Raw genomic sequence first — 16813 nt, 5'->3', positions numbered from 1 at the left:
TTAAAACTTTAAATAAATTAATCTCTAATAAATTTAAAGCTTAAAAAAAATATAACATTGAAATGTTTATAGCTTGTCGGCTTACATAAATGGCCGCAGCCCACTGTAGTACCTTGTTGTCGTAGGGCCTACGATGATAGGGTACAAAGTACCTCTGTCTTCACAGTACCTACGATGGTAGGCACTAGCTGCATGTGGCAGTGGAAAGATGGGGTATGGGGTAATTCCCTCCCCTCCTAAATTTATATATTATTATTTTAAAAAAGTTATAATAATTTTTTAAATAATTTTTTTTATCATTTTATTTTAATATAATTTAATATAAATTAATTTATTTTATAAACTTTATAACACAAAATTAAATAAATAGAATTTAATTAACCCCCCCCACCCCCCCCTTTTTATAGAAAATCTTAGCTTTGATCTAATAGAGATATTACGATCAATCAGTCAAATTCACAAACGAAATCTTCAAATTTATTACAAAAGCCTACACCGTTTTTTAGAAATCTAAAATCTATGGAAAGAAATATTATATTGCTCATTTAAAACATTCCATGCATAGAAGATTTAACACTGAACCAGAAAATCATAATAGTATAAAACTTGTCTCAAGAATTATCCAAACATCCATTTAATAGATACAATGAAGACAAGAAAGAGAAAGAGTGTATTAAGATATGCAAAATTCACAAGCATCTACTTGGACACTGATGCTAATCGCTATGCCCCAAAAAAACTGTAGAGAAAATTTCTTATCTCAAAACCTCCTCCTTTCCAAAAATTTCTTCCTTCTTTGAAATTCATGGTCCCTCATAAATGAACCCCAAAAATTGTGATATGGAGTTCTCTCCCTAAAATCGGGGCACTAATTGTGTGTTCACCCAAGAGAACTCCTTGCACACCAAGCTCCAACTCTAAATTAACTTTTCTTTATGGCTCCTTTATCTTTTCTTTTTCTTTCCCATGCATGTTTATTGAATTATTAAATTACTTTATTTAATTTTCTCTTGACTTCTTTTTAATTAAATTATTAAATTTAATCTCATGCACACTTTATGCAATTAAAATATCTTTATTAAATTCACTTGTTTTATATTTTAAATTAATTTCTTATGTTTTAATCTCGTGCATACATCATGCAATCTAACAACTTTTAATAAATTTATATCTTTTCACTTTTTAATTTATTTTTGAAACTTAATTGATAAAATATTTATGAGCTTAAAGAATAGTATTATTTATCATTTATTTAAAATTGAACTCTAAATATATTATTATTATATTAAATAAATATTATCATGTTCTAAATTTATTCTTATAACTTTTATCTTCAAATTTAATTCTTTTTATTCAATTAATTTCCCATTTAATTAAATTTAATTAAATATCAAAATATCATAATAATTTTTTATTAAATTAAATTATTAATTTAATCTTTTAATTAGACTTAAATAATAGAAAATTTCACCAAAGACTCATAAAATAAAATATGAAAACCCATCATAGCAAAACATATACAAAATTAAGCTAAAGGGCTATACTCACGAATTAATGTCATTTGATGCATTTGAAAGGTAATTGACTCAAACATTTGTCTTAATTTTTCTAAGACAAATGGCTTAAAGGTTTAGGATTTGGACTTAAGAATTTAGCTTCCCTCTCTTACCATTGAGATAATGCAATAGGGTATGCTCATCCTAGCAATTCAAGGAAGTCGATACCCAGTACCTACAATCTACATAAAATTCATTCATGTACAAACACAATATTCTAAAATAAACATGCAATGGTAGCAAGTGGTGCATCATATAGATCCTGACTAATAGGTGACTATGACTCCCTTTGTTAACCACATTAGAAATGCCATAAATAAACAAAACATACATGCACATCATACACATGCAATATGGGGTAAGAATCCATAAGAAAGAACATATGATAATCCATCTAACTAAAAATCATCAATAACTAAAACAATTGTAATAATCATCATGCACACATGAAGTATAGAGTGCCAAGTAATCTCATCATATATGAACTGAATCTAGAACAATATCTGATAAACTCAAAACAATGCTACTAATCATCAAACATAAAACTGTCCTAAAAGAGTTCAACAATGATAGCAAAAATGTAACTTAGGGGTAGGCACTACAGTTGGAATTGTTGAAAACAATTAGTTAATTCTTTATCATCTTTGATGTTACAAAAAATGGCATATCATTTTCGGTCAGTGTATGTCGAGCTCACTCGGGTGATGAAAACAGTTTTCTATGTATGCCAAGTTTAGAAGTTAGTGTCTACCCAGTTTACTTGGGAGACAAAGCAAAGCAGGAAGATAATGAGTGTTAACCAAGATCACTTGATTACTAAAGACAATTCATAGAAGGTAGTGTATATTGAGTTCATTTGGGAGACAAGGCAAGTTGGCATGAAAACTAGTGTTAAATTAGCTCACTTGGTTAATGAAGGAAAATATATATATATTTAGTGTCTGTCAAGAAGGGTCGACTAACGAAGGATTTTCTCATTTTCACATATTGAGTTCAATTGATTTGTTTATTGGTTCTAGTTGACTAAGGAGATGAATATTAATTATTCTAAGTTGTATTCAAGTTGACTTGACAATTTATAAGATATAAATATAAGCTCAAATTGAGGAATGAATGAGCGGAAGAAAAATATAAGATTTAAGAAGATGCTTAGAGGAAGCGAATTTGAAGGATAAGAAACATATCCTTATGGAGTTGAAAAGATACATTTGATTAGGAAGGATCAAGTATTCAAGCTAGAATTGAGATTTATAATCAGCAATTCAATTACATTAGAAATCAGGTCATCTTAATGTTACTTTCTAACCATTGTAGCAGTGATCTAAACCTCTTAATAGAGTTAGCTTAATAGCTATTTGTAAATTCTCTAACAAGGTGGTATTTCTAAATTAAAGTGTCTAAAGACCTCTAACAAGGCCACTCCTAATAAAGTGATTAAATCCTCTAATAGGATCACACCTAATAGTGTGTTTTGTTATTGCCTTCAAAGGTTTGTTAGTGGGCAAGAAATCTAATGTGGAGAAATGAAGATAGATTAAATGAAAACCTCTAAATGAACCTTACTTCAAGTTAAAATTTGATGGAGCAACCAAAGATAACCCAGGAAAATGGGATATCAGAGTTGTAATCTTAAAGCCTCTTTCTCTTAAATTGCATATACATAGAACAATCAAACTTACACATTGAAGGGGGTTCCTATAAATTAGACACATCAGCCTTGATGTAACTGAATATAAGAACTTAGAATATGTAGTAGGGGAGGGCTGGAGGCTGCTCCAAAGATTTGAAACATATAAAGAGAAGCTAATCGATTAGCTGACTGCCTAGCCAATTTTGGAGTTAGATTAGAACCTGAAGGCGGGTTATTCTAAAGAAAACCGATTTCCTTTAACTGGTGGGAATTCCTTGTTCCTTGAAAGGGACCTTAGATCTTAGTTTATTTCTTGTTTATAATTTGGTAGCTTGGTGTTTCCTAACGAGTTTAGGTTTAAGTATATAATTGTTTGCATATTCGCATATGCCATAGAACTCGGGATATTATTTTAATAATATGTTGCATGTGTGGAATAAATTGTAGAATGTTGATTCTGTTTGAAGTTATTCACTATATGCAAGGATTGTGAGGGGTTCAATTTGGGAGGTTTTTTTTACTGCGATTATGGATTTTCATTTGCAGCATTCTCCATCATGTAATGATTTTTCAATTTAATATTAGTAAGGGTCTTTTTTGATAGCTAATATTAGCAGGGATCTTTAATCTTTTATTATTTTAAAATATTATTTTTAAATAAATTATTTTTTATAGATAATGATAGATATTAAGATAATTTATTTTTTATTAAAAAAAATTAATTTAATAATATAGTATTGAAATAAAGTTAAGGTAAAATATATAAATTTTATTAATTGAATATTAATTTCTTATTTAGAAGCATTCATCTTTAAATTATAATATTAAGAAAAATAAATTATTAAACTATCTAGTAGATTTTGTGATCTTCTTGATTACAAGATTCAGTCTAACTTTATAAGTTTTCCAAAATCACATTTTAGACATTTCATTTTCTTTATTGTCTTTGTTGATATGAAATTTTTAGTTTCTCTTAAAGGGGGCGAATGATTCATCAATTCTTTGACATTTTGCTGGTTTGAATGTCATTAGTAGATTTTGTGATCTTCTTGAGTACAAGATTCACTCTAACTTAAAAATAAGTTTTCCAGAATCACATTTTGGACATTTCATTTCCTTCATTGTCTTTCTTGATATGAAATTTTTAGTTTCTCTTAAAGGGGGCCAATGATTCATCAATTCATTGACATTTTGTTGGTTTGAATGTCATCAAGTTCATTATTGTGAAAAATCAACTATTGCAGTCATTGATTATTAATCTCCTATCATAAACAATTATTAAACTGTTGAAAAAAAAAATTCCAGCTAATATTGAAAAATAACACAACTACAACTTCACTTATAAAATACAGAAAGAAATACGCAACACAATGAACACAATATTTTCAAACAAATTGTCCCTGGAAAAAACCCCTAAGGGAAAACCAGTTCTACAGATGAGAAATTATATTAAACTTCAGCAAATCAAGAGATACAAAATTTCTTGCCTCTTACTGGAAGAACTTCGACAACCTCCTAATTTCTCCCGCTGATATTCCCCACTACTATCCCCACGCTAACACTACGCCCTTGGTAACACTACAAGACTGTTTTCTAACACTGCAAATGTTTCTCCAAAACTTGTCTCTCCAAATGACCCAATGACCCCTTTTTATACTACTCCTATTGGTAAACCAATGACTGAGATTAAATCAAACCAATGGCTGAGATTAAGACAACGTGACAACCAATAATAGAATTGGTTGCAAGGTGTCAGAAGGGAATCACTAAAATTAGTAAATAATTATCCTTGCAATAACCATTTACTAATTCTTGGCAAGTGGACAAACAGCTATCCAAACTACCCATAACTAATGCTGCTATACATAGATAAGGACGAACAACTGTCCAAGCTACCCATAAATACTACTGCTATTTCCAAGTCAGAAATAATAGCTGTCCAACTAACAATAATTAACACTTCCTCTTAGCGAGGAAGCTGTTCTGCATGACACCCATCTTATCTCTGAAAAAAGATAAATTTGACCTTTCCCAAAGTCTTAGTCAAAATGTTTGCTACCTGCTCCTCTGTAGGTATGTACTGTAGCTAAACAACTCCTCTTTGCACACAATCTCTGATGAAGTGATATCTGATATCTATATGTTTAGATCTATCATGAAACATTGGATTCTCAAACAACTTGATGCAACTCTGATTGTCACAATGTATCACAATAGTCTCAACCTTCTGACCAAAAAAGGCTACTAACAACTTCCAAAGCCATATAGCCTCACATGTCGCCATGCTAGCTGCTATGTATTCTTCTTCTGCTGAACTCAAAGCCACAAACTTCTGCTTCCTGCTAAACCAAGATACAACTCCTGATCCCAAGCTGAAACAACACCCTGAAGTGCTCCTTTTGTCTGTTGTACTTCTTGCCCAATCTGCGCTAGTATAGCCTATCAACCTGATACCATCACCTCGAACATATCTGATCCCATAGTCGATTGTACCATGCAAGTAACATAGCACATGCTTAGCCGCTATCCAATGCATTCTCTTTGGTTCAACCATGAACTGACTAAGAGAGTTTACTGCAAATGCTATATCTGGTCTAGTGTTGAGCAAATACATAAGCAAACTAATCACCTGTCTATATAAAGTGGGATCTACATCCTTCTCCTTAGATACATCGTCATGCTCTGTGCTCACCTCCGGAACACCTGTCACCATCTCACTAAGCAATCTAAGTGCTCCATGATGAATATGGCCCATCCTCCTATGCCATAGCTCTCGAAGATCTCTAGGATTACTATTGCTCATAAGTGTCTTAGGAGTATCAAACTGCAATCTATAAAGGCAACCACTCCTAACTCCAGTAGTTATGGGTGATTTCCAATCCTTGTGCTTAATCAACACATGTGTCCCTCTAAAGAGTACATTATACCCCCTATCCTGAAGAACATATATAGAAATCAAATTCATACCTAAGCCTGGCACATATAACACATCATGAAGTGGGATTATTTTTCCATTCTCCCTCTGAAACTGAACAGTCCCTTTCCCAATAGGGTTGAGTTTGGACAAGTTTCCCATAGAAATCTGGATGTTGGTGTCCTCCTCCTTGTAACTGGAGAAGTGCTCTCTAACTCTTGTCATATGAAATGACACCCCACTATCTATATACCAAACACACTGTGAGGTTGAGCTAACCATACAAGCTATGAGTGAAAACTCATCTTCCATTCTACTAGAGAGTTCTTCCACACTTGCTGAAGTTGCCACCTGCTTCTTACCCTTCTTCCTCTCTAGGCAATCACTGACATAGTGGCCAAACTCGTGACATCCAAAGCACTTGACCTTAGAAAGGTCCTTCTTCTTCTTCTCACTTTGTGAATTTGATCCTTTTCTAGATCCCTTCTTTGCTTTCCCTTTACCTGCTAGGGCAACGTTCTCTTGTTCCACCTCATTTTTTTGACTCTCGTTGGCCCCATTGAGAAGACTTAGTCTAAACTCCTCTTGAGTGAAATCAATCCATAGTCGATCCCAACTGAGTAAAGTATCTCGTCCACTGACAACTTGAACAAAGAAACTCCATTGTTTAGTAAACCCATTTAGGGTTATTCTCACTAGCTCGTCATCACTAGGGCTATCTCCAATAGCTGCTAACTCACCTTGACAAGTCTGAGCCTGGTGAGGTAACTTGTGACATCTTCTCCCTAATTCATCTGAGTATTCTTCAGCTTCTCTCTGAGAATCAACTTGCTGTTGGTGGTTGCATTCTGGTATAGATTTAGAATGGTGTCCCACATCTTCTTCACTGTATCTAGCTCCGAGATATGTGGAACAATATGACCCTTGACACAATCAAGGATTATCCTCCTTGCCTTGGCATCATCCTTTCTATATGCTACAAGCTGTGTTACATCCATTGGTACAGGTACAACACTGGTAGCATAATCCTTGATACCATTATCTTCCAACAGTAAAGAAATTCTGGCCTTCCAAACACCAAAATTTGAGGCACCATCCAATCTATCCTGATCTCTCAAACCAGCTGAAGCCATCTCAAGGGTTTAAAGCAATAATTTCAAAATTTCTTTCCTAGGGAAAAAGTATTCTATCCTTAACAATGCTCTGGTACCATGTGAAAAATCAACTATTGCAGTCACTAATTATTAATCTCCTATCGTAAAGGATTATTAAACTGTTGAAAAAAAATTCCCAGCTAATATTGAAAAATAACACAACTACAACTTCACTTATAAAATACAGAAAGAAATGTGCAACACAATGAACACAATATTTTCGGACAAATTGTCCCTGGGAAAAACTCCTAAGGGAAAACCAATTCTATAGATGAAAAATTATATTAAACTTCAACAAATCAAGAGATACAAAATTCATTGCCTCTTACTAGCAGAACTTCGAAAACCTCCTAATTTCTCCCGTTGATATTCCCCACTACTATTCCCACGCTAACACTGCGCCCTTGCTAACACTGCAAGACTGTTTGCTAACACTGCAAATGTTTCTCCAAAACTTGTCTCTCCAAATGACCTAATGACCCCTTTTTATACTACTCCTGTTGGTAAACCAACGATCGAGATTAAATCAAACCAATGGCTAAGATTAAGACAACTCGAGAACCAATAATAGAATTGGTTGCAAGGTGTCAGAAGAGAATCACTAAAATTAGTAAATAATTATCCTTGCAATAACCATTTACTAATTCTCAGGAAGTGGACAAATAGCTGTCCAAACTACCCATAACTAATGCTGCTATACATAGATAAGGATGAATAGCTGTCCAAGCTACCCATAAATACTACTGTTATTTTTGGGTCAGAAATAATAGCTGTCCAACTAACAATAATTAACAATTATTAGATGAGAAATATAAAAGTTTGATAATAGGAATTGTTTGAACACGATAACTGAATAGAGGACTAGGATCATAAAAGGAGGTCATGTTCATAGGATCATATAAGTAGTAATAAGATTAAAAGTGAATTAGGCTCATATAAATCTATTTTAGATTTTCCTGTAGTAAATCAAACATGTATCTTTATGCATCAAAATTTCTTCCTTTGTCTATATATATTTGTTTTCGGTCTAGAAATCCTTTTAAAATAAATGAAAAGACAAACTCTTCAAAGTAGTGATATTTATTAGTATTTTCAAAGTTGTAAATGCTTTTAAGTGATTTTTTTTACATAGACTTATACATGCTAGAAAGGAAAAATTTCTCTCGATTTCATCACTAACTACTCAAAGACATTTCACTAGTATGACTAATTAATCAAGAAAAATCCAACAAAACTATGAGGTACTTTTGTGAAGAGGAAGTCAGTAAAGGCCAAAGATCTGAACTTTTGGCATAAAATTAATTGATGGACCTGAATTTCAGCATATAATTGTGAAATGCTCTTTTCAATCTTAATCTCTTTAAAAAAATTTAGAGCAGCCAATGTGAATCCAATCAAAAATTAACTCACTTGTACAATCTATCACATTGTTTATCTTAGAACATTCAAGATTATGAAAATGAACATATGATATTCTATTTTACATTTCAGCATGACTACAGGCTGAATTGAAAAGATCTTTTGAAACTTTGAGAATTTGAATGGATGCCCAAAGCAATTTTCATCTATTTGAAAGAAGAGAACAAAACATCATCTTTAAAGACATTTGCTGCAAATGGTCCCAATATATACTATCAAGGCAAATCATTTAGTGTTCCATATTTCCCATTCCTAATGATATCACCCCTTTGAATATTTAAAAAAGTTAATTTTATTTCATAAATTATAAAAAAATAAAATTAATGAAATATTATAATAAATGTTGACCAAGTAAATAATCTAGATGATAAATGATATAAACTCACTAAATTATTAAATAATTATTCTATTAGTGTATTTTATAGAAGAAAAACATACCTTAAGGTAAATGTTTTTAATTTGATCATTAGAAAGATGAGCATTCCATTAGTCTCAACCTCAAGCCCCATTGAAAACCTACGAAAACTTACTTGACCAACTTGTTACAAAATGAAACTACTTATAGCACAATAAACCAATATTAATAGACACGTACAATGCTACCGTGTAGAAATATTGCAGAACTCAGATGACAGGTTAGAAAAATACACGTGCCACTCATATATCTTTGCGACAAGCGTAGAGAGTAAAGGATTTATAGGATTTAGCATCTCTACCTGTGTCAAATTCTCTGTTGAATCGTAAGCGATGAAGCCGGGATCGTGCCCCAGGCGAATTTGGCAGCGTGGATGCTCCTCAGTCCTTGGCTCCTAGCCGAAGAGGTGTTCAGTATTCAGGCACGTGTGAGCCTTTATTGGGTACCTAAAACTGTTAATGGTGACCTTCGCTGGTTGATAGCTCGTAGGCTTGTGCTTCGCTGGGCTGCCTAGCAGGTCTGAACTCTCCATCAAAAAATAAATAAATAAATAAATAAAATATTAAAAAAATAAAATAAAAAATAAAAAAAATCCTCTGCTGAATGGTGATTTTCGTCGGTCTAAATTTAAAACTATATTGAATCCAGACTTTTGTACTGTCGGTGTCCGTCCTCTTTGAAAGCAAAGTTGTATAAAATATGTGAACACTTTATTCGATTTGATCATTATGAATTTGTCTTGCTATTTTAAACAATTTTCCAGAGACGTATATCACAGAATTGCATCCATTGAATTAAAATAATTCTCCATTGCATGTATAAGGGATATATTTCTATAATACATAGGAGAGAGAACCAAGGCTACAAGATGGTGCCTCGCTAGCTGTCACTATTCCTTATGTGACATTCATAAGCAAAAAGGAATGAACAGTGTCATAGTTACGGAGTAGTGCAAATTCTTTGATAATTTGTTGTTTAATTGTCTCCCTACTTTAGTAATAGGAATATGTCATTCCATCTATTGGGTAAGTGTTGCATATTTCAAATGTCTTTTACTCCATGCAGGTCCGTCTATTTTGTTTTGTTCTATTGAGTGTCAAAACTTGTGCATTGTTTGTCTATCCTTTCTTCCATACGGCTTTGCTACATGCTTCTTTAATATTCCCATTAGTATATAATAATAATAATATGCTTCTTTAATATTCTCATTTGGAGGAACTGTTCTTCTCATCACTATGGATCCAAGTGACTATTCACTGCATTCAATTTTATTTCATTTTAAATAATATTGATGTTGCTTTCTATTTGCTATTTTGGTTTTTTTTGGAGCAAGCCACTCACTGATTGTCAGATAAAGTGTTTTACTCCAACTAATTTTTTTAATGATAAATAAATTATTTTGTATCAAAAAAATCTTTTATAGAACAAAAATATTCTGTAATATGTTGGATGTGTCATTTAGAATCACACTTAAAATTTCACTGATGTAAATGGTTTTTCATAGTACTTTATTGTTTGTTCTTCATACACTTCGTCAATGGTTGAGATTTACTCAACTGAATGCTATTTCTTTATTCTAAAGTTTACTATTATTCATACCTATTTAGTTGATATCAGTTACTAAAATTAGCCTTAATTTTGACTTTACTGTGATTGACAATTTTTAAACTAGATGTTCTTTTCTTGTAAATTTCATATTGGGAAAGTTAATTTGAATAGTTTCATTTGTAATTTATAATCTAATATGATTCATGTTAAATTTATTTAAATATCACGGGTGATTAAAATCTGTTAGAGAGAATGTTTTTTTGGTTCTTTCTTCATGGATAAATATTCGTCAACAAAGTGGATGTGTCTTTAAGCACATAATGTTAACATCCGAGTTAAAGATAATCTGGATTCTGAAGCATTATATTTCATGAGCAGATAGTTATGCATAGTTTATAGTCTTTGTTTGTAAGTTTTGCCCAGTTTATAGTCTTGGGCTACACACCGTGTTGTGTGTTAGGTATTCTACCTTTATGAATAGTCTCAACTAGATTGTGTGGTAGGTGAATAAGTTCGGTTCTTGTTTAGTGTGAATATTGGTTTCAGTATTAGGAGGAAACATAATGGTTGTATAATTGTAATAAGAGTTATATCTAACATTTGACCTTCCAGATCATTAAATAGATCTATACTGGTGACTTATATACAGAAGTATTTTAATGCATGTAGATGATTAATTGGTCAGTCTATAGATATGTCTGTATGAATAGCTTTGAATCTTGATGAGTAGAAAATATTTTCCTGAGAAAGTCAGATTCTAATATTGCTAATAGGATTCAACAATTTAGTTTGTCGAGTCAAACACTTAACTGTAGAGTTTCCTTTCTGGAATTATATTCTTTGTAGTATACATTATTTTTCACACAATTAATCAGAATACATTTATCTAAAAATGTCATGAAAAGTTCTTCAAAATTTATCATACCAAATTTGAATTTAGGGAAGAGAGAGAGGATGAAGAATCTTTAGAGCTACACAAAGAATTGAATGGAAATACATTCTTGATATGATCTAGATAATCACAATTAAAAAAATTATCTCAGCTGCTCGTTTACATTTAGTTTTATTCTACTTATTAAAATTCATTTTTATTTGGTGTTTTCTATATATTATGTTTATTAATAAAATTTTAACGTTATCATCTTTATAAATTGATTTTTTATGTTTTAATTAGTTGAATTAATTGGAGACTTAAATGAGATTTATGATTTTTAAGGCTCTAGATTCATTTATTTTGAACTATTTTTTCTTATCCTTTCTTGGAGTTAATTTTTTTGATTTATTTTAATATAATATATTTGTTTTGGATGTCAGAACTAGTATTGGTACATACTATTAATTTTGTTATATTTTAATATAATTAAAGTTGATAGGCATTATACAATTATATTAAAATATAACAAAACTAATAGTAAAGGGATCCCAACATTATTGAGATTATAGCCAATTAGATTGGAATTTATATCAAGCATGATCTAATCCCCTATGAAAATATTTAGAGAGATGTTCGAGTTTGTTTGTTACTTAACTCATTTAAGCCCAAACAAACTGGCATTACAGTCACAATCAAATCCAAGTGGGGTGCCTTGAATCAACTCATTGTGATTCAAAGTCCAAAGGTTGTTGACAAATATTCGACTATTTTGGGTCACTTTACATCAAGCTATTTGCAAGATCAAGTCCCAAATGTAGAGATATGATGTGATCATTCCACGAATATCCTAAAATGTGCATGAGCAAATGCAAAACTCTTCCAAGTATATACGCAGAATCCAGTGGCTTTCGATCAAATTTTTCTTAGTTAGGCATGGTTACTTTTCAAAAATATTATGTTCCCACTAATAAGTTTTATTTTTAATTCAAGATCTGGCATTATTGTGCTTCTTTTGGCATTATTCAAGGAACAATATAAATATGAGCATGATCTCTAAGAATGCAATACTATTGATGGGTCTAGACAATTTAGAGCCTAACGAAATCCCTTCTCTTCTACTAGACATGATAGTGCATGATCTCACCTATCACACAAAACCTATTCATTCCTCATGCATTATTAGTGATCTAAAAGGTTAGAAGATCCCCCAGCATTAACTTTTGAAAGTAGCCACAACTCTGTCAAATTTTTTTTCATCTAACTATTGGAAGATTGGAGAGATTGGTGGAAGATTGGTTTGGTGATGATATGTTACATTCATGATCGAGTTTTTCATTGTTGTCAACATAGCGTATTTGATGTCTTCTATAGTATCTAACAGAAGAATAGTGAAAAGATCAAGTTGATACACATGGCTAGTTGAGAATGACAACCACCCAAGGTTATGGGAGATACATCTGAGTATTTGACATATTTTGTTAATATTAGAAGTTGAAAAGATAAGTCTAGAAAAAGTTATGTAAGTTTTGATGATGTGTGTTCTAAGATAGAGTTTATAGAGGCATGTTTAGGTAAACTTGTTATATCTATTAGTAGAATTGATATCTTGAGGATCAAGGTTGAGGACATGGAGAAGACATCTTGAGGATGGCATGGCTAAGTTTTCTCATCATAATATTGCATGACAAAAAGTTATTCAAGTTGCAAGGCATAATATTTGTGTTATCACTAAGTGTAACATGTTCTTAATGTGTTCCCATAATAATTAATTGAGAAGGACTAAAAACTAACTTAAGGAATTGTTTAATGGACTTGGTATAAAGGAAGGATATTTTCCTTTATCAAGAGATGGTGATATGCAAATTGTGAATGTTCAAAAAGTAGCAGAGAGTGTAGAATGCGAAGTTGAGTAAAGCAGTGTGGAAGTAAAGGAAACTTCATTGCCAAGGTTTTTTCAAGTGATCCAAAGTTTTGTATTTGGATCCAAGGTTCATGACCTGGTCTACAAGGTTTGATGGTAATTGGTTCAGCTGACAAGACAGAGGAAAGAACAAGGAACGATAAAAATAATAGTAAATTACTTATCTAATCAGTGAGCTCTTCTTGTAGTTAAAATTACATGTTTGGGCAGTGGGCTCTTCTTGCATACATTGTACCACAACTCCTAATAGGGTTGGAATCTCCTAAAAGTGATTCAAAGTCTCCTAATAGTGACTCATTGTACTAAATGTTGTAACTAACTCCTAACAAAGTTGATCCTCTAACAAGGAATATTCATATTACTACATCATCTTGTGGGCATCATTTCCATTGGGATTTTCCCTTTGATCAAGGGTTTCTCTAATTGAAATATCTGGTGTAATTGTCTATGTGGATCTTTGTATGGTTGATATGTATTTTGGTTGAATGGTTAAGTTTGTTTGAAGAAGATAAGCATTTTAATTCTTTGATAATTGATTCACATCCCCCTCCCCACCTCAGTTATCTCGGTGGACTATTGTATCTAACAATTAGTATTAGAGCATCAGGTCCTTGAAGAAAACTTTTAATAACTTTGGGAGATCATGGCGAGAGAAAATAGTCATAAGTTAGATGGTGGAAATTTTGACATAGAATATAGAAAGTCTTTGTGAGTTATCTGAAGAATCTGCATGAAGATCAAAGAAGGTATTGATCTTGCTATGTAAAGAAAAGTATGGAAATTTTTCTTGTTGGATATGCAATGATTTTGGTCATTATGAATCTACATGCCCTAAGAGAATAAGGTAATCTAGAAAGAGTTTGATTTCTAATGAAGATGAAGAATTTAAAGCAAGTATGGAAAAATTCTTGAATAACTATGATAAGGATTTTAATTTGGTTAAGAATGAGGAAGTATTAGAAGAAATGGCTTGGGTAACTATCGTTGATCCAAAGGCTAACAATGAAAATGTGGAATTTATCATTAATAATGATTCACAGAATGGGAATCAGATTGAAGAGCAGAGGTTTGGTCCTAAAGTAGAAGAAAGAGTTGTGTTTAAGACCCCTAAAAAGAATGGTGTTGCAAAAAGAAGAAACAAGTATGTTACAAAAGCTACAAGAGCTATGTTATCATAGAATGATGTATCCATGACATTTTAGAGAGAAGCTATGAATACAACAGCCTACACTATGAATAAACTACAAGTTAGGAAGGACACAAACAAGACATCTTATGAACTATGGTTTGGTCACTCACCTACTATTAATTATTTTAGAACATTTGGAAGTAAGTGTTACATAAAGAGAGATGATGATATTGGTAAGTTTGATGCTAGAAGTGATGAGAGTATGTTTCTTGGTTATTCATTGAAAGTCAAGGCTTATAGATGATATAGTTAGAGAACTAAGACTATCATGGAAAGTGAAAATGTGAGAATTGATGAGAAGTTTAGAATACAAGACTGAACAATTGATTACAATTGAGATGATGATTTTCTTACTAAGCCAAGGAATGATGATACATTTCTTGACACTAAGAATGATTTGTGGAATGAAGTGTTAGAATATAATAAGATTAATAACCTAAAAAACTAGTGCAAAGAGTAAATATCTAAACTATGAATGCAGATGATACAAAATCAAAATAGCATCATAGAGTTAGTCTCCAAGAGAGTAATGTAAATGATGGAAGCAAAATAGCATTAAGAGGATGCAAAAAAAAAAGATGCAAATACAAGCCAGGTAGCATGCTTATATAGGCTAGGAAGAGGGAGGAGGTGGCAACACCAACCAATGAGGAGCAACCATCTATCAGACTAAAGATAACAAAGTATATTCTCAAGATAGCTAATGGATGCTCACATGTAGGAAGGTGACACCTCACAACCATTCACCTAATAAGACATGCTTTATTAACCTAAGCAAGATTATTAAAAGTGTAGGAAAAACCTAGCAAAATAGGAAAAATAAAAAACTACACTAACACCCCCCCATAAGTGAAGCTTAGGTGGATGCTAACCTAGCAAAGCTATGAAAGCAAGAAAATGGGTCCCGGCAACAAGGCCTGATCAGGTACCCAATACAAGAAAAAGAACTAGATGAAGGAAACTAAGCCTCCAATCTAGGAAATGTCCCAAAGAGAGGAACAAAAAAGAGCATGAAGCATCTCCGAAGCATGAAGCTGCAAACACTGTCATAAGAAACTGCTGGAACCTCCACTGAAATAGTGCATGACCAGATAGAGAAGACAAAGTCTGAAGAGCTGATCAATCGAAGAGGTGACCTCCAAAAGTAGGAATGGATGAGTGTCTATATAGTAGATGAACCATCTCACCGAAATGCATAGATGCCTAGCCACTGCATCCGCCTAGTACATAGGAACAAAAATTGAATACGTAGATCACTCAACCGAACCAAGGAAGCAAAAGAGCCAACAGGTGAACCCCCCCATAATGTTGAACAGGGAGAGGGGTGATAGGAACACTGAAATGCAATGCCAAAAAATCTGCAAGAAGAAGAATCAGGAACACCAATAGTGCAATAGAAGTACAAGCACATGATAAAGGGCGGTGTCACCGACACACTGCATGGGCTAATGTCATGGAAGAAAAAATAACTTGACAAAGGTGGATGAGCACAAAATGGAAAAATATCATGACCCCCCATGGCACTTTATAACTGAGTGCGAGTACAAACCAACACAAGTTGTACAAGATCCCAGATATGAAAAAGCAGACACTTTATCACAGTGCGTTTACAGAAAAAGAATGCAACAGAATAGAAGCATACAATGCTCAGAAGCCAGAAAGAAGAGTGAGCCAAAAGAATAGAAGAAGAGATTCCAAGACCTGTAGAATCCAAGTAATCTGCTAAAGTGTGAAAGTGCAAAACTCGAAGGAGAAAGAACCTAGAGCAAAATCTGGATAAAAGACCTCTACAACTGAATAACTCATAGAACCAACTTTCCAACAATATTTGGCAAGCCCAGAAAAGAGTGTGAATGAGCGAGATATGGCTCCCGGAAGGAAAAATAGAACATCTGGCTTTGACTGCCAAAATAAGCAACCAGAATATAGAAAAAATTTAAAAAAACCTATACCATCATCTCCATCTCAGAACCAGCTTTTTGACACATTTTTCCGATCGAAAAAATACATCCGTATGCTCAAGTTACAGAAGAAAAATTGGCAGTGCCTCCTCATGAAGAGCATATGCTAAAAGTGAAACTTGGACACAATAATCAAGAAAAAAAATAGCACGACTGCGATCTACTCAAAAAATCATGCACTTTCAAAAAAAGAATCGCCTCAATACGAGGTCGAATGAGAAAGTTATGATCC

The sequence above is a fragment of the Cupressus sempervirens genome, chromosome 9 (assembly GCF_028749045.1).
Source record: "Cupressus sempervirens isolate cs-2001-9-10 chromosome 9, ASM2874904v1, whole genome shotgun sequence".
In the NCBI taxonomy this organism is placed as follows: Eukaryota; Viridiplantae; Streptophyta; class Pinopsida; order Cupressales; family Cupressaceae; genus Cupressus; species Cupressus sempervirens.
This window is presented reverse-complemented; position numbering follows the sequence as displayed.